The sequence below is a fragment of the Macadamia integrifolia genome, chromosome 14 (genome assembly GCF_013358625.1).
Source record: "Macadamia integrifolia cultivar HAES 741 chromosome 14, SCU_Mint_v3, whole genome shotgun sequence".
NCBI classification, from domain to species: Eukaryota; Viridiplantae; Streptophyta; class Magnoliopsida; order Proteales; family Proteaceae; genus Macadamia; species Macadamia integrifolia.
The window spans coordinates 20296862-20309644 of NC_056570.1; the positions used below are offsets into that span (position 1 = coordinate 20296862).

Genomic DNA, 12783 nt, shown 5'->3' on the forward strand with positions numbered 1-12783 from the left:
GTTGCATAATGCATTGATAGATTAGATGCCGTGATCGGCTTGGAAACGAATGCATTGGTGGCCCGTGGTATGGGACACGGAGGCACTATGCAGTCGTACTGCATATAGGAGCATGCGGTATTAGGATTCTCACCATCCCGTGCTACGACCCTTCCCAACAGGGGTTGAGGTGTTGGGTTGCCATTTGGTGGGAAGCAGGGGTCGCGGTTGTCGGACACTGTGGCGGTTAGGCATTACGCCCGGCGAGTCGTGTAGGACAGCCGGCAACCCCGGTGGTATTTCAAGAGGGCCAATCGTACTGCTTTTAAATTGCTGGAGTCAGCACTGTCATTTAATTTATTTACATTTCTGTTGAGAGCCGGTGGACGGCATTGTCTTTATTTTTCCGAGTACTCACGGTGGGCCTTCTCCAACAGCCCTATGGGCGTATCGCGGGAGGGAGTTCGCGGCTCGTACCCGGAGTATACGCGCACTGTGGTTGTAGTAGCACTAAAACCAAAGACTTAGTAATGTTGATTAGGTGTATGTGATCTAAAATGATTTGCATGGCATGTAGTGCATATGATGTGTTGTGATGTGTGGACTGTTGTGTGTGGTCCACCTCTCTACTTACTGAGCTAGTGAGCTCATTCCACGTGTACACCCCTTTTTAGATGATTTTGCAGGTCATGCATCTGAGGAGCAGGGGGTGGGTCCCACCGTCGAGTTCCCTGAGGAGGACTGGTGGACCCCTGATGAGTTTGAGCACGGCGTAGACTGCGCGTGTGAGAGCTGTGTTGCGGGGCAGCGGTTCTGAGGCCGAGCTGAGCTCCAGCCTTGATACCGATGCCGGGCTGTGTACTCTGATGATTTTGATAATTTCCTGTATATAATTGATATTCAAACTTTATTCTTTTTGTGTATATATATCATGCCTTCGGGCCCAAATGTATATAATTATGGTATCGCCATTTGGGTATCAGGTATATGGGAATTATTACAGGCAAAACTTAGTCTTCCGCTGATTTGATGAGTTGATGTTAGTGTGTGTATGCTGTGGTGGAATACAGTGTCTGATGATCCTGGCAGGTTTGGGTTAACCGGTGTTAACTCGGTCACCGCTCCGGTTCAGTGCGAACGGGGTGTGACAAGGTGAGTCAGTGATTGTTTTATTTTTACGATGTGTTTTTATATGCTATTATGTTTCTGCATTCTCATGTATAATGTGCTGGAAACCCTGTTTTGGATTTATTTCATATATATATATTGCACATGTTGCATGATTTCATCGACTTTGATGTGATCGAGGTTTTGTGGATGTGTAGTATGATAGTTGTGTGATGATGGTTGTAATATTGACGGTCTGAGGCACGTTGTGGCTGAGGTTCTTTTCAGTACTGTGGGCTCAGAGGTCAGTGTTACAGTTGTGACTACAGATGTATGATGGATGCTATGATTGATATGGATGCATGTAGATGCATATGGTTAGGATCACATCCCAGTGCTATAACCCTTGCCAATAGGGTATAAGGTATTTGTTAATCCCACTTGGTGGTAGGTCGTGGAGGACTACTATGCCCAGATACGATGTATTGTATCTTGAGAGGGCACAACATGGTACAACGTATTGTACGCATGCTGTCGGACAGCATGGGAGATCGATGGCGGTGTGGGATTCCACCATGTCTATTAGGGGTTCTTATTTAGGGGTTGGTTGGGAACCGAGGTTTTTTCTGGGACTAGCTAACTCTTGCTTGCAATTAGCTTGTATCTTTGAGGCCCAACGTATAGGGTAAGAGATACCACCTACATTGCTTATAACACTTATACCCACATATTGAGACCTAGTAATTAGAATGAATATTATTAATAAAATGGATCATGTGGCTGTACATCTGTGGATATTATTGTGAGTGTGTGTTAGCATTATGATGTTGTGTGTGCTTGCATGCTCACCCCTCACTGGGCTTGTGAAGCTCATCCCTCGTGGATTTATGTTTTTAGATGATAGAACCTTAGCTGGAGTGGATCGAGAATCGACAATGGTTGTGAGGTAGTGTCACTGAGGCATGTGGTGGAGGACTGAGATCTCCTTTGCTTTGAAGTTTTATTATTATGCTTGTTAGATATAATTATATTATGGTAATTGTGATTTATAATTCAGTTGTGTCTATAATTATTATTTATCATTTAGAGTTAATCACCATAGGTTATGTAAAATATAAATTTTCCATTATATGCGTACTCTGATTTGGTTGAAGATTTTGTACTTGTGTAAGTTCATCTCTACATTAGATCTTGGTGGTTCAGGCTGACTGGTACGATAAGGTATCTAGTGCCGCATACCTTGGTTTAATGTGAGGCAGGGTGTGATAATATGATATTAGAGCAATGTAGTTATGAACTTCGCAGGATCCAATGTCTTAGGTTGGTGGTGATCAATTAGGGTTGAATTAAAACTCTCCAGATAAGGGCATAAATCTTAGAGACAATCTGGAGAGTAGTACAGGAGCAAAATCCGAAAACACACATAACATATATAAGAAGATCATAACTTCATTCACATAGCTTTTTACAATGCAAGTGACACAAAGAAACATAAGATAGAAGAAGAGAGGAAGAAAAAAAAAAAATACACTCAAAGTGAAACACATGGAACATAAACACTTAAGAATTAAGCCTATAACAAATATAGGTCAGTAAAAAGAAAAATCAAAAGAGGAGTAGGCTGTTCATCACTGTTGAGGCTGTCGACTGGTGGAGGCTAAAGATTGTTGAGTTCTAGATTGGAACAAAGGAGGTCTGAACTCTGGTGGGACATATAAGAACTCCGCCATACATTGTACAAAGGTCTCTAGAGTAGTGACCCTGGAACCAAGAGGTGAGTCGGGTGTCCATAGAGACAACACTAGAATGCATTTGAGAGAATCCTCTCAAGATATAGTCCATCATTTCTCGCATGTCAAGATCACCTATGGAAGTAGAAGGTGTAAAGGAACCCATAGTGGAAAATGAGGGAGGAGCAAGAAAGTAATAGGATAGAATCGAACGATAGATAGAGGTGGAGAAAATCTACCTCGTGGCAGTGAGAATGGATCCTGAGTCATCTCCTGTGGTGTTTACCCAAATTGACCAGTCTGAAGGATCTCCTCGGATGGTACATGCCTAGGAACATCTCCTACATCCCCATGGGGTAGGTGCCCATCTAACTCATCACCCTCATCTCCATCTCCCCCCACCAAATTCCATGCTCATATCCTTAATGTCTATACCCATCTCCTAGTCATCCCCAACCATAGGCTCAAGAGCTGGATCGGATCAACAACTAGTGGATCAACAGCTGGTGTCTCATCATCATTGTCTGCCTACTGGTGTAAGTCCATCTTCTCCAGAATATACCTATCAAATAGAGTAGGTGTAGTCTTCTTCACCTCACCATCCAAGCAGATTCCGAACTGTCAGACTATTTTGGTTAAGGTCTTTCCATGGAGTAAGTGACCATCTCTTGGGCGACTGGCTCAGTGTGCCATCTATCTCATTATAAGATAAGGTAAGCTGATCCGCTCAGCCACATATAGGAAAAAATTTGTGTATGCCTGCATCAAGGATACCTCACTAAAAGACCACAAATAGGTAGTATATTATACTGCACTACCTTGCATAGTACTCTTGGAGTAGGTTGCCAGTTAGCAATCAAGGTCCAGTTTGCCTCTCCCCCTGCTACTACCACTTCTCGCACATTGTCCCACTCAACGTCAGTGAAGTAGCTCTGGAAGTTGGTCCTAGGAGGACAGTAAGTTTTCTTGCACTCACTTGAGACACCAATGGCCTGACCAAATTCTGCTATGATCAAGGTGATGTTTGTGCCACCCTCCTTGCTGGTGATACAATACTCTCCACCCCTAATATGTTTACGACTAAGGTTGCAATAGAAGGCCCTAACAAGTCTAGGATACACATCTTCCTCTACTTTGAGTATGGCTTCCCAACCTAAAGCCTCAAATTTTTTCCAAACACCGAAAGTTTGACGATCCATTATGATAATAGGCTTTTCAACAGCAATGGGACGGGAAGAGAAGCTGCCCTAATTTGCTTGGTTGGTTGGAGTGCGAAACCTAGTGGGCCATTTGACCAATCAGGATGGTGGCAATCATGCTACCTATAAATCTTGGTGAAGACATTGTAAACTACACATCAAAAACACCAAGAACAAGTAAATGCAACAAAATAATGAAAAGGATTGTAAGAAATTGCAAGGAAACCTAGGTAACCATATTCCCTAAAAGAAAACAATTTTTACTATGAAATTGGTGAAATAGGAAAGAATGCACTTCCTGGTAATGATGTATGGAGGTGGAAACACGAGAAAATAGCCGTGAAAGTATTAGAATGAAGTATTGCGGTATATCAGTGAAGAAGCTCTCAGCAATTGGATATCTGAAATGAAGATTGGAGCTCTCAAGTAGAATTTTTATATCTATAGTCAGGTGAACCAGCTAGTAGATCGTGGTCCCTAACCTGCCTGTTGTAACCTGCTGGTTGAGCAAATTTTACCCAGTAAACCCTGATATTTTTATGGTGCAATATGTGGAGTTTAAGTTTTATTTTAAGATCATAAAATTGAAATTTTAAGGTGCATAAGTGAGATGTGTGCTAAGCATGGAAGAGAGGTATGGTTCCAGTTTGAGAACATAATTTGGAACAGGGAAACATGTGTGCAAGATAATTTGAATGCAATTGAGGATAACTAAAAATGTGTGGGAATAGGAATGTGATCTTGATGTAATTTACAGATTAAGGTTTTAAAGGATTGGAGATACTTTCGGATTTGCATGTGTGAATTTGGGAATGAATTCTTTAAATGAGAGGAAAATTTAAAGTATATAAATACTAATGTGGAAAAAAAAAAAAGGATGCTATGAATCATTAGAAATTTTTGGAAGTTATGGTGGCAACATATAAATTGCATTGCTAAGAAAATTGATGGATACAATTGCACTAAATTTTGAAAATGCATAATAAATAATAAAGGAATATCTATGACAGTGGGTGGAAATTAACTGCCTGATTTGGGGCTAGATGTATACAGATGTGAGAATGTGATATGATCTCGATGATAAACTGATTTTGAATTTGTAGAGGAATAATAAACTGAGTTATGATATTTGAAGATATTTTCAAGTTTTCCCATTTAGATCTAGGAATACTTTGGTGGATGACATGGGATTAAGTATATTGACCATATGTAGCAATATGGAAAAAGGAAGAAGAAAAGTATGGAACCTTGGAAAATTCTAGGATTTATGACGGATAATTTGAGCATCGCACTATCAAGAATTATTGGAATTCCAGTGGTTCCGATAAAAAGTGAGGTGGTTAATGGTCTAAGAAGAGATCGAGGTAAATTAATTAGGATATTAAGCAGATGTATACAAGTAGTTGACCTTGTTATGAATAGTAAAGTTAGAGACCCTTAGAATTAAAAATCCTAATTCCGATATTTGCACCCAAGAGGAAACTGGAGTTTAGAACCTTATTGAGAAGAAAAGAGAGTGATATTCTGAGGGTCTCTGTGATCCACACTAAGATTAGGTGTGGGTATGAATAGTAATACAATATACCAGTAGAAAGGAAACAAAAATGATACTAAGTCATGCAGTAAAGAAGTAAAGAATTAAGTTTGCGAAATATAATATCCAAGTGATTTTCCCTACATCCAAATGCTAAGGGAGAACTAGAAGAAACTAGTATAGAAGAGAGGTTAAAGTGCTCGGCTAAAATTTTGGTGTACCTAGCCATGTAGCCGTGTTATAAGTGGAGCTAATAAATATACAAATTAGAGGTTAAGAGTGGTATTGAAGTATTGGAATGGATCCTCTGTGATGAATAGTCTCACAAATTTCGAGGAGAAATTTAAATAAGGAGGGGGGAATTGTAACACCCTGAATTTTGAAACAGCTGATCCCCTGTGTCAGGACCAAGCTGGCACAAGGATTGTAGGCTATCTTACTGTGGACCCACATGTACAGCAGTAGGAGGGAGAAATTGGCAGATTTACTAGCCAACTAGGAGGGGTGAAATAATAAAAAATATGTGAAATCAGTCCCACACATGATGGACTATGTAGGATAGAGGATTAGGCAGCTGGAAGGCTAAAAATGAGGCAACCGGTAGGTTACCTTGCTGACAACCATCTAGCAGGTTTCCTTGCTGACAACCATCTAGCAGGTTTTGGTAACTGAATGTTGGAAATTGGGTTTTTCACTTATGGGGCCCACTTCTCTGCAGCATTGCTCCTTACACTTCCACCATGTGTTGGGGTTTATTTGAGGATTTTAACCCACCATATACCTTAGTGGGCAGTGGGGCCTACAGGGAGTTATGAGATGTTAAATTATTGAATTAATTTAAATCAATTTATAGGGTCTAGCCAAACAGACCCTAAGGTCTTATTTGGGTTGGCTATAAATACTTTCTATCAGCCCTAATGTCTCATTTATGCCATACAGGAATTGGTAATAGAAAAGAAAAGAAAGGAAAAGAAAGAAGAGGAAGGAGAAGAAGAAGAAGATAAAGAAGAAGGAGAGAAGGGAAGAGAGCTTCTACACCTAGGGCTGCTATTGAATAGCTCAGCCAACAGGTATGAAATTCTGCCATGTACAATTGCAAAATTTAAATTGGTTTATTTGAACTCATAATTAGGGTTTATGGATTTAGCTCAATTGGGGGCAGCTAGGGAATCCCTGTGAGCTGTACAGTTGCTTAGTAGAGGAAGTCCTAATCTTGTGGGTTGTTGGGGACCCAATTGGTAGAAAACCTATCTCTACCAAACCCTAGAACTTAGGGTTTCTTCCAATTCGGTAACAATAGGTATAATTGGGACTAAATTGGATAAAACTGAGTACATAATTGTTAAGCCTAGAGCAGGGATTAATTCCATCACCTAGTTTCATTAAGGGTAATTTATAGCGCCACACCCTAGAAAATGCCACTATTATATAGACACCCCCTGCTTAATACCGAATTACATTTACACCCCCTACCGTTAGTCTCTGTTAAGCGAGGCTTAGAAATAACGATTTAACCCTTTTGGGTAAAATACATATCTCCATCTTATTTTACACTAACCGTCACAATGTTGTGAATCCAAAACTCGGAAACCAAAAATAAAGCAAAGTCCAAGAAGTTCAACTAAGCCACTGAAGTTCTACCCGAAAAAAAAAAAAATATATATATATATATATATATTGCACATGTTGCATGATTTCACCAACTTTGATGTATTGAGGTTTTATGGATGTGTAGTATGATAGATGTGTGATGATGGCTGTAATATTGATGGTTTGAGGCACGATGTGGCCGAGTTTCTTTCCGGTACCATGGGCTCAGAGGTTAGTGTTACAGTTGTGACCACATATGTGCGATGGATGCTATGATTGATATAGATGCATGTAGAAGCATATGGTTAGGAATACATCCCAGTGCTATAACCCCTTGCCAATAGGGGTAAGGTATTAGCAAATCCCACTCGGGTGGTAGGTCGTGGAGGATTACTACGCCCAGATACAATGTACTGTATCTTGAGAAGGCGCAACATGATAAGACATACTGTACGTATGACAATCGGACAACATGGGAGACCGATGACAGTGTGGGATTCCGGGGACCATGTCTATCAGGGGTTATTATTTACGGGTTGGCTGGGGGACTAATGTTCTTTTCAGGAGTGGCTGACTCCTACTTGAAACTAGTTTGTATCTCTAAGGCCCAACGTATAAGGTAGGAGATAACATTTATGTTGCTTATAGCACTGATACCCACATATTGAGACCTAGTAAGTAGAATGGATATTATTAATAAAATAGATCATGTGGTTATGCATCTGTGGATATTATTGTGGGTGTGTGTTTGCATTATGATGTTGTGTTTGCTTGCATGCTCAACCCTCACTGGGTTTGTGATGCTCACCCCTCATGGATTTATGTTTTTAGATGGTGGAACCTGAGTTGGAATGGATCAAGAATCGGCAATGGTTGTGAGGTAGTGTCAGTGAGACATGTGGTGGAGGACTGAGATTTCCTGTGCTTTGAGGTTTTATTATTATGCTTGTTAGATGTAATTATATTATGGTAATTGTGAGTTATAATTTAGTTATGTCTGTAATTATTATTTATCATTTAGAGTTGATCACCATGGGTTATGTAAAATATAAAATTTCCCTTATATGCGTAATTTGATTTGGTATAAGATTTTGTACTTATGTAATTTCATCTCTATATTAGATCCTAGTGGTTCAGGCTGACTAGTACGGTAAGGTATCCAGTGCAGCATACCTTGGCTTAATGTGAGGCAGGGTGTGACATTTTGCTCTAGGTATAGGGATAAATCCAAGTAGATTTTGGTCTCTTATCCACTAGTTAATAATAGAAAACATTGATAGAAAAAGAGGTATGTCTTTAACTAGGGAATCATTAGAGCAAAGAAGTTTTCACATATGATTCAATAAGGATGAAGCTCGGATCCATTTAGATTTTTAAACATAATAACCCAAACTGTTCATATTCTCTTTGAAAAAGAACAAGATAGGAATAAATTCTATCATGTTAGCCTCTCCTTGGAAAAGAGGACACAAGTGTAACACCTTGAATTTTGAAGCAGCTGACCCCATATGTCAGGACCTAGCTGGCACAAGGATTGTAGGCTGTCTTATTGTGGACCCATATGTACAGCAGTAGGAGGGAGAAATTGTCAGATTTACTAGTCAGATAGGAGAGGTGAAATAGTAAAAAATATGTGAAATCAGTCCCACACAAGGTGGACTATGTAGGATAGAGGATTATCTACTGAAAGGCCAAAAATGAGGCAACCGACAGGTTACCTTGCTAACAACTGGCCAACCGGTTGCTGCCCAGACAACCTGCAAGTTAGGGTCTCAGAACCCTGAATGGCTACTGGTCGGGTATAGGTGCACTCCGTACAAGGGTGGGGCCTATTGACACATGTTCAGTAAATTTTAGCCCTGTAAAGATGCTTGTGGTATGGATCTTAGAGCCCTAATTTGTCATTGAATTGACTGAGAGAACTCTGCCATAGTTAGGAAATGTACATAGGGTGTGTAAGACCATACCTCTTCATAGTGAATAGTATAGAGAGGGAAGAAGATTGTATTGGGGATCAGCCCAGTCAAATGAGGGCTATGATAAATCACGGGAGGCATCTGATGGGTGTCTGATGACCCCTGTGCTATGTGGCTTGGTCTGTTTAGATAAATAGGAAACCCCGAAAGTGTACAAATCAGGTTAGTGACCTATATAGGGGTTAGGGAGCCAGGTTGGTTAAGTAGGTAAGTTATTGAGAGAGATGCTAGTCAGGAATCAATGCCTCTATCCGACTATTGGTTTGGATTCCAGTAAGGGAATTCAACAGGAGTTTAGGAAGTTAGGCTGTCGTTGGACAGTGAATAATGAAACTAACTTGAAATATTAATTGTTTAACTAGGCAACTAAGGTACTCAGCAAAGATACACGTTGATGGGAATTCAACAAACGGCATTAGATTCGGGTATCAGGTGAGCGGGTGTTTGATTTATTTTACAGAGTATTTTAATATCTTCAGTTATGCATGCTCATATGGAATTTGATGAATAATGTGTTATGGATTTATTTTATATGAAACTATATATATATAGTTCATATGATGCCTGATTTCACCGACTTTGATGTGATCGAGGATTTATGGATGTGTAGTATGATAGTTGCGTGGTAATGGTTGTAACATCAACGGTTTGAGGTACAGTGTGGCTGAGGAGGGGGAATCCAGCAGCTTGGGCTCAGAGATCGGTATTATAGTGATGGCCACCGATGTATGATTGATTGAGATGGATGCATATAGATTGCATATGGTTAGGATCACATCCCAATTCTATAATCCCTTTCCAAAAAGGGCTAAGGTATTGGTTAATCTCACTCAGTGGTAGATCATGGAGAACTACTACGCCCAGATACGATGTACTATATCTTGAGAGGGCACTGGGGTTACTATTTATGGGTTGGCTGGGGTACCAAGGCTCTGACCAGGACTGGCTGACTCTTGCTTGCAACTAGCTTGTATCTCTAAGGCCTAAGGTACAAGATAGAAGATACCACTTACGTTGCTTATAGCACTTATACCTATATATTGAGACTTAGTAATTAGAATGGTTATTATAAATATAATGGATCACGTGGCTGTGCATCTGTGAATATTATTGTGAGTGTGTGTTGGCATTATGATGTTTGTGTGCTTGCATGGTCACCCCTCACTAGGCTTGTGAAGCTCACACCTCGTGGATTTATGTTTTTAGATGGTGGAACCTAAGCTGAAGTGAATCGAGACTCGGCAATGGTTGTGACGTTGTGTCAGTGAGACATGTTGTGGAGTATTGAGATTTTCTTTGTTTTGAGGTTTTATTATTAAGCTTGTAAGATATGATTATATTATAGTAATTGTGAGTTATAATTCAATTGTGTCTGTAATTATTATTTATCATTTAGATTTGATCACTATGGGTTATGTAAAATATAAATTTTCCCTTAAATGTGTACTATGATTTGGTAGAAGATTTTGTACTTGTATAAGTTCATTTCTACATCAGATCCTGGTGGTTCAGGCTGATTGGTATGGTAAGGTATCCAGTGCCGCATACCTTGGCTTGGAAAGCGGGGTGTGACAAGTATCATAAAACTCAAGAAAAAACAAGTATCATAAAACTCAATAAACTAACTCAGCCTAACCCTAGTGGTTACACCCCATTTAAAAATTTCCATAAGAATGGTCTAAATTTTGGCTGGATTTTGTTTTTTCAAAACAATTTCTAGAAAGGCCTACGTCACTTATCCATAGTAGAATCCAATGGATCTATAGAAATGTTTCAGCGGTAAGAAACCTAACTTCCACCTTTGTTGATAGCAAACCATTTTTAGAGAGGTGGCATAAAGAAATTTATTATGAATATCCCTTAACAATAAGGGATAAAATATTAGGAGGAAAAATAGATGTAATTAGAGAGATATTCCAAGACCGACAAATCAATAACTCGTTTACATTTTCAAGCAAAGGAGTAGGATTCATAGCATCGCACAAATAGACATGAAGCCACTTTGGGATCCAAGGTTCTTCCTAAGGTTAATGGATGAACCACTCCCTACCTTCCATTAGACCATATTTTTCAATTTAGGAATGATGTGTAATATTAGACCATACCTAAGGTCCTCTTTTAGGTTTGAAATAATTAGATAAGATGCTAGATCTTGAGAAATATATAGCTTTAAGCACTCCATGCCATAAAGAGTCAAGATTTGTTAAAATTCTCCCATGGAGACGAAGGAGGAGGGCTTCATAATGAATAGTGCTAAGTCTTGGCCTAAGACCCCCATCAATTTTTGGCTTACATATACTCTTCAATGAAGTTAGAGATAACTTTTTATGATTATCAGAGGCACCTTTCCAAAAATGAGCATTCAAAAAGTCCAGGTTTAAGCAAATACTTTTTCGTGAAGAGAAAGTAAGACATTAGATAAGTGGGAATGGAAGTTAATACATATTTGATCAAAACTTATCACCTTACTTAGGAAAGGAGGAGTTTTCCAATTGGCCAATTTCCCTTAGACTCTATAGTTTTTAGACACTCAATTTTGTCACCCTCCTCTGGCTATGATGAACTACGGATCTTGGACGTAATTTCTTACTTCCGATCGATAGAGATGATAATTGATTGAGGTAATCCGACCCTGAAATATTTCATACCCACCCAAAATCCCAAAAACCCTATTCAAGAGAAAAGAAGGGTCCAATTATGACATTTTATATACGAAGGAATTTGGTCCTAGGTGACTGTACAGATGCATAGTACTCAGAATCATGATTCCAACGATATATGATATGTCAAAATCGGACCATCGGATCTCCCGCAATCATTCCTAGAAGTTACTTCATAAACACTCAAACCTCGCCCATGCAAGCACCCACACCATGCCATAAGCGCCCAAACCATGCCCATGCGAGCCCCCACGCCTTGCCTTGAGTGCCCAAATCCTGCCCATGCGAGCCCCCATGCCTTGCCTTGAGCACCCAAATCCTGCCCATGCAAGCCCCCACGCCTTGCCCTGCACCCCTGCCCGAGCCCCGATCACACCTGACTAAGCCCCTCGCTCACCCGACCAAGCCCCAGCCCCCTTGTGTAAGCCCAAGTGCCCCTGTTGAAGCTCCGACGCCCCTGTTTTAGCCCCAACACCCCCGTTTTAGTCCTTGAATCCCTGTTTTAGCTCTAGTACCCCCATCGATGCCCGACACCCCTGCCGGGGATCGGAATCCCCATTCCAGTGACCAATTTAGAGAAGGGATTCCCTCTTCACACGCCTGTGTACCCCACACTGTCCTGCTAGCGTACCCTAAACCACGGCCTCCCATTGGTCTAAAAGGCATATTTTTACCTTATTGGCCCAAAAAATTACTTTTCCCCCCATTTGCTAAAGAAATTTACCCTCCACCCCACTGGTCCAAAATTTCATACTTTCACCCCATTGGTTTAAAAAATCACTTTTTCACCCCATTAGTTGAGGAAATTCCTCTTTCCTCCCCATTGGTTCAAAAATTCTATAAATACCCCCCTCCCTTTGGTTTTTCACACAACAAATACCCAAGTCTCTTAGGAGCATCCATAGTAGAGAAGCTTTGCCCTCTCTCCTCTCCTCCCCCTTGAGGTTTTTCAAGTCTTCGGAGAGATCTTCATAAGAGCTAAAGTGTTCTTCGGATCTTCGAAGTGTT

The 12783-nt window shown here is 40.3% G+C and overlaps 1 long non-coding RNA gene across 1 annotated transcript; it reads left to right on the plus strand.

Moving 5' to 3' along the window:
- Positions 1 to 1363: 1363 nt before the first annotated feature.
- LOC122061489 lies at positions 1364 to 10481 on the plus strand. The gene is made up of 2 exons (XR_006134659.1): positions 1364 to 6619; positions 10322 to 10481. It is a non-coding gene; the product is annotated as an uncharacterized LOC122061489 (long non-coding RNA).
- Positions 10482 to 12783: the final 2302 nt, after the last annotated feature.